Raw genomic sequence first — 10,715 nt, 5'->3', positions numbered from 1 at the left:
TGAACCACGGGGCCTATAATATATCAAATCAAAGATCGTTCAGAGATCTTTAATAAATTTCAAAGTTTATCCTTAACCACCATATTTCAAACCCAAAAAATATCATTTAAATCCTTTTTGGATGTCTAGAAGATTTTATGTTTTTTTTTATTATTTTTTTCATCTTATTAGGGTTTTAAATTATTTAAACATATGTTTAATTATTTTTGAGTTAATTTTTTATCAATAATATTCTATCATTTCTTTTCTCTAAAATAATGAGTTTTTGGATATCTATTGTTTAGTATTATGTAACATCAACCAGTCTTTAGAAGATTATTTCCAGCATTCATATTTGAATCAAAGGATTCAATAGCTTCTGTTATATACATTAGGTGCTTTGTTGACCTTTAAATTGAATTATTTTATAAATTAAAAAAATATTTTTGACATTGAATGTGTTATTATTATTGTATTAATAGAAGTTTTATATTCTTTCATTTGATAATATGAAAATATAAATATTATTACTATGTGAGAATGATAGTTGAATTACAAGTTAATTTAAATTTATACATGTAGTAATGTAATTTGAGGTGTTGAGTATAAATAATTGCATATATATACAAAATTAATTATTTATTTATATGTAAATGAGTTTTTAGGTATTTTTTCTAATTATTAATCATGTATGATAAGATTTTAATGATTTTTGGTAGGATCGTACGATTCTACAATCCGATCCTGACCGATCTGATCCTGACCCTAAATCGATTCTGCGTAGGATCACGATTCTACAAACTATGCTCTGAACACTCTCATCAATTCATCCTTATATTAATATGAGATAAATTACAAATAAATTATTAACTATTAATACAATGCTAAATTTTGATCTTCAATTATGATAATATTTTATATTTTAATCATCTCATAAGCGAAGGTTGTATAGCTTAATTAATTATCCATACATTCCCTAAAGCCGTCTCGAACATTGGAAACCTTGTGAGGAAAGAAAAGGTTGATCTCGGCGGCACCCTACCTTTCATTTCAAAAACTGATCCTACCTGTCAGCCTGCCATCATCACATGTGATGCGTACAGAGCTGCAGGTGATGGACTGATGCATCTTGACTCGAGGCGGAAAAAGCATACCTTTGGACCGGTACCAATAACACGAAATTAAAATTTTAATATTGAATACTACTTACCTTCTTCAATACTTATCTTCTATATATTAACTACATCTCCAAGTTAAATCCTACCTCCCCTTGCCCTTCCTCTTCTTCTTCCTCGGATCTCTCCACGCGTTGCTTCAGGTAATCATCCTCATCGATCTCTTGGATCTCTCTCCCCTCTTCCGTTTCTCTGACCTTAAATCTCTCGCACCCGCTTTGCATATGTTTTTGGCGGATCTCCAGTTGTGTGGTTCCTGAGAGGATCTTCGTTTTTGTTCTTAAGGTTTTTTGTTTCTCGACGGGCTGACGTCAGATGATGTTTGCTATTTGTTCTTCATGCTTTAGCTTTTCACTCATGTGAGTATGCTGCCGTGGGAGAAACCATCGCAAGACGAAAAAGAAAAAGAGATACTTCATCTTCTGATACTTTTATTGATCCGGCTCAAGAAACCGCAACCAGTTCCATGACCCCTAGCACCGTATTCCTAGGTCATTGTTTTGCTTGTTTTATCTATAGAAGAGTATAGAAAAAAAAAAATTATGAGAGATACAATTGCATCTAGAGGAGCCAACTTAGTAAACAAATAAACTTATTCCAAATAACATGGAGCACTTCTTTATTTGCATATTTGATAGGAAATCTGAAATTCTGCAACAATAAAATAGACAAAAGGAAACATAAATCATTCAATATAAGTATAACCATGATTTCCCCCTTTTTTGTGACTTGTGCTCATTTATTTATTTCCCATGAAGAGTATAGAAAAAACTAGTTGAGTAGCTTAGCAACATATTGATCACAACACAATCATAAACAACAAAAATACATTAAGAAAACAAAAAATTTGCTTCCACATTTCCAAGATACAGCAGATACCATGGTAAAAAGATACGGAATGGTATGGCTTTTAGTCTAAATATTAATGTATCAGTTCCAAAAACATGGAATGCTTTTAACTTATTGAAGGATGAGATTTGTGAGGTCATTGGAGAAAATTCTTCCTTGTCAATTATTCAACTTATTTCTTGTCTATTATTTGATAATGAGAATAAATAATTTTGTTCATTTTGAGTTGTCAATGCTTCATAGGCACACAAGTTATTAGTGAGGAGGAACAATACAATGAAGGTTTGTCTCGGTGATCTACATTGACTGGTATTCTCTAAAACCCTTTACTTGCTTTGTTTAATGTTATTTAATATGTTGCTATAATGTTGGATAACTATTGTTGTTTAAATGTTGACAATAAAAGTCTTTATGCTTATTATTTTGTACGCCAATTCTTAAAAGATATGAAACTGTAGTACTAAGTTGCTAAATGTTATTTAATATTTATTATTTATCTCTTGTTATTATTATTCTTTCTCTTATTTGTTGAAATTAAATTATAGGTTTAATATTTTATATATTAAGTGTCACACTCCGAGGGTAAGGTTGTTCGATGAAAATCGGACATCACTTCCCCTGTAACTGTGACAATTGCAACCTATATACATAAGCCACTTGACTATACAAAAATAATATCTATATTCCATACGGTTGGAATCAAAACACAACAACAACACAAGATAATATACCACCTACACGGCTAGACCAAATATACAGTGGAAGACATAAGAAAAACATATAAAATAGCACAACTGATTGCGAGCTGGCCTGGTCGACCTTGGAATAGTGCGGGGCAGCCTTGGTCTGTGTCGGCCTTGGAATATTTGTGAGCGATATTGGTCTGGATTGGGCATGGAATACTGTCGTCGTATCAGACATATTATTGAATTAGAAAATCAAATATGTTTGTGACATCTTGAGTTCTTGACCTCAATGATGTATAGGGCGGAGAAGGTGTATGGCATGTCTGGTTGGATTTATTAGCACTAGGTCTCTGTCTGGCATGACTTGAAGGCCAAGGCGCTTCCCCTAGCCCAATCCGCAACATATTGCAGCTGTACTAGACTCAAACACATTACAATTGTTACCCGACCAAGGGCTAACACAGGCAGGCCTAGCCCAATACTCAGCATGGCATGGCCTGGACTGGACTCAACATTACACGACTGTTGGCTTAGTTTTGACCAACCTGCTTATTACTTTACACCTCTCAGCCACTAAACAGTAATCCAAAGTAAGATTTATATATATATGTTAGTATGCAAACAATGTCTCTATAATAGCACCTAACGTTTATCCATCGTGTTTGCACACTGCATTCATAATATATGGTTGGTATTTCTAAAAATTGCATACCATATTGATCTAATATCATACATCACCATCTACCGCTCTTAGCTCTAAACTTTAATGTGGTCACCTTTACCGTCTACCTTCCTATTTTCTTTGCTGACATCACCCTATTTAAAGTTTCGTATCAGGATGATTCCTTACCTAATATATCATAAAATTCAAAAGTGGTGTCTTCGGAAATGGAAATACTAGTGGTAATGACAACTGTAATAAAAGTTAGCCAATCTTGTCTGTCATTTTTATCTATATAATATCCAATTTCTCCTCACCCCATTCAATTGCCCATCTCATTCTTTCTTCGACATCATGCAATTGTATGTCTGCATCAATTGAAGAGATTAAAGTTTGGGTGATTAAAATAAAAGAATTAATTGACTTGTAACCCTGCTTGAAGTGGAGGGTAAGGAATGAGCGTGAATTGAAGAGATTAAAGTTTGGGTGATTAAAATAAAAGAATCGGTAATTTACCAAAAGACTTATCTAGTTTTTTAAATTTATTTAAAGACATATTATATTTTGATAATTATCAAAAGACATACTAATTTATTTGATTTTTTTATTCTACCTCTTCTACCAACTACATGCAACCTTAATCTCTCTCTCTCCATCTCTCTACTCGTGGGAAGTTAATCACTCTCACCTATTGATTTATTCTACTTAAATTTATTTTTTCGAAACACTTCCACCAGGGAAGACCAAAAATAATAATTTAAATTTATTTTTTCGAAACACTTCCACCAGGGAAGACAAAAAATAATAATGAATAACACATTTGAACTCATTATCACTTCAGAAATCCACATGACTAAAATCCACTAATTGACCAAAAGAGTTCCGATTGTATCCATTTTTGGTCCTGTGGATTTCTGAGATGATATGAAGTTAAAATATGTTATCCATTGTTTATTTCGGTTTCTCTAGAGGTGTTAAAATGTTAATTCAAAAAATCAAGTGATATCTCACATACGTTGTACTTGATATAAAGTCTCACATTTGGAGAAATCGAAATAAATAATAGAGGGTATATTTGGGTTCCTTGCAATTTTATGAATCCATAGAAATCGAAATGATTGCCATCAAAGTCTTTAGGTTGGTTAATGAATTTCGAACGAAATTATCTAAAATCGGCCGAAATCTTACGTTGGGTCTGACATAATTTCATTTCAGGCTCACTGTGGTTCATATCAGGCCTAACGAGAGCTTGATTTGAGTTCATGTCTGTCATTTCAGGCCCACTGTGGTTCATATCAGGCTCAACGAGAGCTTGATTTGAGTTCATGTCTGTCCCAATGTGGGATTTCGGTCGATTTCGGTCGAAATTTATTAATCGGCCTAGAGAGTTCTGATTACACTCATTTTAGGTTTTGTGAATTTCTGAGATTACAACGAGTCTAAATATGAATTCATTTCAGACCTAATGTATGTGAGAACTTATTAATATAAGCATCAATAAGTTACTTTTATTTATGTAACCATATAAATATAAAATTATGTTTTTAAATGAAAAATAATAAAGTGATGGACAAGCCATATAACAAGTTTATAACACTGATGCATTTTAGTTTTAACTTATAATTTGACTATTTTTAAGTTTATTGTGCCGTGATAGAGAAATTGTATTATGGTATTTATTTATGGTCGATGTTAACTCATTTATTATTGTTAGAGATGTTATACTGTCATTTTATATATATATATATATAATTTCATATATATATATATATATATATATATATATATATATATATATAATTTCATGTCATTTAAAATTTTATTCTAATTTGAAACGAATATCTACACTTCATTTCATCAATACCAAACAAAAATGCACTTAAAGGGGGGAAAAATTCTAGAAAGATGGATAATTATCAAAGAGAACACAGAATTAGAATTAATACTTTTTTCTTTTCAATTCCATCAGTAGTACATTAAATTATTTGAATTTAATAATAAATATAATTACTTGATTACAGGGCATCTTTCGATAACAACACCTGACGCCATAGGATATTTTGTCGACGGACAATGATCATAGTCCAATCCTCACCAATTCACTCCATATACGTCATGAAATTGAAGAGATACACTGACCGGCTGTTGGGTAAATGAACCTTAGAATTAGATTTGGAAAATAGGATTTGATAATCAATTACACTAAGCTTAAGTAATTAAGCATTTTGCTTAATCACTTAAGTGTCATTTGATGTGAGGCTAGTTGAATCGCGTAGGCAAAGCGCTTAAGGTTTTTTTGTGAGAAAATAGAAAGAGTCGTAATCGATTAAGGCATGCTTAGTCGATTACAGTAATCGTTAAACAAGTTTTCATGAGTGAATAGAAAACTTCATAATCGATTAAGCTAGTTGATTAGGAAAACTTGATTGATTAAAGTAATCGATTAAGCTTGAAAAACTAGCCGTTATGGAGTCAATAAAAGGGTTTTTCTCGACACTGTTTCAAGAATTACTCTCCCACTCTCTTCACCAAGCTCACAGATCTTCACATCAATTCTTGGAGACTTCGAAGTTGATCATGACTAAATAGTAAGAAGCTAAAGTTTCATTTATTGTAAATCTTGTAAGATTTCGTATTGTATTAGCTTCTTTTGTTCTTCTTCTTGTATTTTTTATTGAGAGCTTGTATAAGCTTTCTCCGCCTCCAAAGTGTTTCCGAGAAAGAGTTATTTGATAATGGAAGTGTGAGAGAGAGTCGGATCTTTGGATTAGTAACTTCATTTGAAGTAAATACTAAGTAAATCCATCTTGTTAGTGTTGGAGGAACTTGCTTCAAGTATTTTCGTCGCACATCATATCATTGAAGCGACTAGCTCTGATGTGATCCAACAAAAATCTGCCTGGCCCTATTTTCACTCAAACAAAGGTCCAAAGAGATGTTTAGAGCTTACATCAAGAAATTCAATCAGGTAGTCTTGGACGTCTTCTCGGTCACCTTGGAAATTCTTGTGAGCACTTTTTCTCTGGGACTCGCATGTAATGATTTCTTTCGCTCTTTGATCAGGAAGTCCCCAGAAACTTTGATCATCTACTTAGCCGAGTGATCTAGTACATCAATATTAAAGAAGTACGATCCATCCGAAATAAATAACTTATCACAGTCGCACCGGCTCAGCTACCAGAGCCGAACACCCTATCTCTGCGACTTTCTCACTCATTGATCTAATTAATGTATCTTTTCTTTTCCTCTTTCATTTCTCCCCATGAAAATGAAGTAACATTGTTATTCTTTATATATTTTTTTTCTTGTTATTTCTGTGCAATTTAGACGTCAAAACTAAAACAAAATTTCCAACTAAAACAAATCAAATAAAATGATTACTTTTTTCCACTCATACAGTAAGTTAAATCCGAGATATCATTGTGTGTTAAGGAAAAACAACTAATCAATTAAAATTCACTTTGTTTTATTCTATAATTTCCTTTACTATAGCCATAGAAAATATAAGTGCAAGTGCAACATCAGCCCGCGTGGTTCTAATTTTAGAGTATATTTCTTGAAGATTTATTATTAAATATATTAGACAAGTCATTTAGTTTTTATTGATACAATATTAAATGAATAAAATAAAATTATACAGTAATTAAGAGATTTAATAAAAGTTGAGAAAATTATATTTTTAATCCTGTAATTTATATATTTTTTTATTTTAGATTTGTTATGAGTCAATTTATATTTTTAGTCTTGTAACTTGTAATATTTTCTAATTTCAGTTCTTTTTTTCTATAAAATTGAAAATTTTTAATGGAAAATGATGAGTTGTAAATTGAATTTGAGAATTTTGATTTTTTATGACCTATGTATTTTTTATATTCCAGCCACAAATTAGATATTTTTCGTTGAAAAAATTTAATTTTAGAGGAAAAAGAACTGAAATTAAAAAATATTATAAGTTACAGGACTAATATCATAAATTTATTCATAATAAGACTAAAATTGAATAAGATGCAAGTTAGACTGAAACTGTAATTTTCTCTAATAAGATTAATAAATTTAATAGTTAAAAATAGAATTGTCTTATATTAAAAAATTCAGGGTAAGTAAATTATAAAAATAATTTAACTAAAAAGGTACCCATTAAAAAATCATAGTAAATAGGTCGTTAAATATATTTATATCACCAATAAATCAATAAAAAAATTTATCTACCTAATATTTGATAGTAAAATGTCATTTTATTGTAGTTTCACACTACAAATATGTTAATTTGTTGTTAGTAAGGACTTATTAAGCATTGGATTAATGAGTTAGGCATTGGATGACATCATAGCTGTAAGATGAGTTTATTAGTCGTTCGATCTATGCATAGAGATCAAACTATAATCGAATAATCATTTCACAGAGGCTGACGCAAAGTCTTATCTATCGTGATCACATCATATTAAGATACGCTAAATCGAGCTGGACAGAATTTGATCAGTTAAAAAATAAATTGTAATACATGTCATCTTGAAGTGTAATTAATTATTTTTATCAAGAGAGATGATTTTATTAAAATACCCTTAACAATGTTTTGCCATTTAGCATTGTCCATTAATTAAGATAATGCAATCTCCGATACCTAAGCATCTTGGACAAAAATAGTGACAAATGATGCAATCAAGACATTTAATAGGTGTGGTTGCGTTTTAGGTGTCCGCATGACTACATTTAATACATCGTCTCGCCAAGATCACACATGGGATTTATCACGTGGCTAAGGCAGTCGGTAACAAGAGTAGACTCATTCATCTTTGTGTTTTTTTAAAAAATAATTTTTAAATAATTAGGTATTATAAATTAATTTTAATACTATTTAATCAATGCCATCTAAACACAATTAAAATTAATTTTCAATCCAATTTGTCCATGCGGGGCCCATTGACAAAGGTAGCTCGTGCCAGGTCGATACCTAGTATAGCAAGCTAGCGGGTTATTTTGCATGTCGACTATGCAGATGTGATATCACCATTAATTGTCATGAATGTTGTAAGAGGAGGACAACTATGTGGTGACCATGTAGGTCTGATATCACTATAATTTTTCATCAATTCAATGATTTATGGGCAAGACAAAAAAGTAGGGGCAGAGGCGGTGATCATAAACGAAAGGGTAAATCTCAATGGTCAAAATTTGGTTGGCCATAATCTAAATATAAAATGTTCCATTATTATATATATGTTCACTTAGAAAATAATGTCAAAATTAAAAGCCTAAAATTTAAAAATATAAAAAATCATGATTTCATATTAAACTTTTAATTTTGTTTAACTTTTTAAATATATTACACTATTGCTATGTGTTTTAATCTTGACGATATATGTATGTTTCGAGATTAAAATTCGCCATCAAATATTATCCTGTAAAAGTAAATTTTTTTATTTTGGAAATTTCTATTGAAATGTTATTTAATTTGTCAATTTGTAAAGGCGTGTTTTTTTCATCTTTGGGTATGATTGAATTGACTATTATAAGGTAGATATTAACGTAATCGATAAGGGATTGAATCTCGATAAAAGTTGTGATAGATGCCCTCCTCTATTGTATCAATTGTCGTTTTGTAATTTATCAAAATAAATGATTGTAAAAACTGAACTGGTAAAGCTAATGAGGTGACAGATTTATCAAAGGCGTAGCTCATGATGCATCGTGACCATCCCTAACTACAATTTTTATCATAAATCATATAATAAGTGACAGATAAGTATCTCTGCCTTCCACTGTACTTCTCCCTCAACTTTCTCCACTGCATCGAGAACCACCTCATTCACAAGGTTTCCCACTGCTGCATGACTACGACCGCTACTTTTAATTAGTGAATTAACTGGATGGACATGATTCATCTTAGATATTTAATTATATGATGATGAATAAGTAAAATCATTTATAAATGAATTATTTATGATCTCTAAGCCATAAATAATTTGTTTGCTTTTGAAAGTTCACCATCGTTAATTAAAACACTAAGCCACTAAGGTAACGTTTAGTTCTTTTTTAGGGCTCGGAGTATGAATGAGAATCATAATATTTTAGAATAAGAAGAATATGAATATTGTTTTTAAATATTTTGTTTTTCATGTAAAAATACTTAGAAAAATTATTTATTACGATAATTTAATTTATTAAACTACTTACATCATATATTCGATTTATGATGTTGTTAAACTAATTACAACATAAAAAATAATATATTTATTTATTTATAAATTATTGTCTCATAATCATTTAAAAAATTATAATTTCTTAATTAATATAAATATAGAGAGCAAAAAGGATAAAAAAATAATTTTATTTTATTATCAATTCTATTATTAGGGCTTTTTCCTTAGTTAACATGTTTATTAAGGATAAATATACAAGAGCACATGTAATGGAAGATTTGTAGCATGATGTTTATACTATAAACTTTTCATTATATACTGCACATTCACTACATGGATGAGGTTTATAATTCTTAAAAATTAAAAAAAAAATGGTGGAGAGAGATTTTTAAAGAGAGTGAGAGTGTATGCTATTGGAGAGATGTTTCTTAAAAATAGTAAGATTTTTAACTTTTATATGACAGTGATATCCTCTGTCAGCATCCTTAGCACCCTTGGTGCTCCCATCTTCTCAGCACCATCGTCTCCTCGGCATCTCCCGTCTCATTAGAAGTGGATAACGCTAGCGTGAATCTAAGGATTGCGGACTATTTCAATAAGTGAATAATGTTTGCGTAGATCTTGAAATTGGGAACTATTTCAGAAGTGGATAATATTTGTGCAGATCTCAAGGTTGCAGACTATTTCAGAAAAGGGAAAACAATCGCACAAATCTAGGAATTTCGAATAAAGTGTCAACTGTCATTAAATAAAAGGTAAACTCACGCCTACGAGCTCAGGTACGTGCACAGATATACGCCTCTCAAAACTCTAATTACTCCTCTTTGTCCTCTTCGTTTTCTTCTGTCGAAAATTGATTTGAGCGTCGGAGTGACTGGGCTAAAAATCTCCTGACCGTCATTCTAATTCTCGTTTTTTTCTATTCTAGGTTTTAGCAAATTTCCTTTTTAGTTAGTCCTCATTGTCATTAGCGATTGTCAATCAAGTTGGCATTATATCGACTAAGCGATGGGTCATCGATGTTTTTTGACAGGATAATTAAATTTGTCATATGACATGAATTATCATAAGCCTGGTTTGACTAACAAATTTAGGTCAACCATACTTTTTTAATAAAATAATATAAATATTGGATTGCCAAAATTGTAATTATCAAAATTTACAATATAATGACAATATGTATAGAAGGAACCTACCACATCAGAACAAATAAATGAACTTACTA

The 10,715-nt window shown here is 30.8% G+C and overlaps 1 long non-coding RNA gene across 4 annotated transcripts; it reads left to right on the top strand.

Annotated features, from left to right (window-relative positions):
- The first annotated feature begins 1,208 nt into the window (after positions 1-1,208).
- Positions 1,209-6,618, top strand: LOC122040654. 4 transcript variants are annotated; one of them, XR_006128672.1, is made up of 3 exons: positions 1,209-1,297; positions 1,502-2,312; positions 6,165-6,618. It is a non-coding gene; the product is annotated as an uncharacterized LOC122040654 (long non-coding RNA). The 4 variants fall into 4 exon arrangements; XR_006128670.1 differs by having other exon boundaries at positions 1,232-1,297; positions 1,440-2,312; XR_006128671.1 differs by lacking the exon at positions 1,209-1,297 and having other exon boundaries at positions 1,305-1,645; positions 2,247-2,312.
- The last annotated feature ends 4,097 nt before the right edge of the window (positions 6,619-10,715 follow it).

Source organism: Zingiber officinale, chromosome 2A, assembly GCF_018446385.1.
Source record: "Zingiber officinale cultivar Zhangliang chromosome 2A, Zo_v1.1, whole genome shotgun sequence".
NCBI classification, from domain to species: Eukaryota; Viridiplantae; Streptophyta; class Magnoliopsida; order Zingiberales; family Zingiberaceae; genus Zingiber; species Zingiber officinale.
The sequence above is the reverse complement of the archived record's forward strand: the minus strand, read 5'-3'. Positions and strand labels throughout refer to the sequence as shown.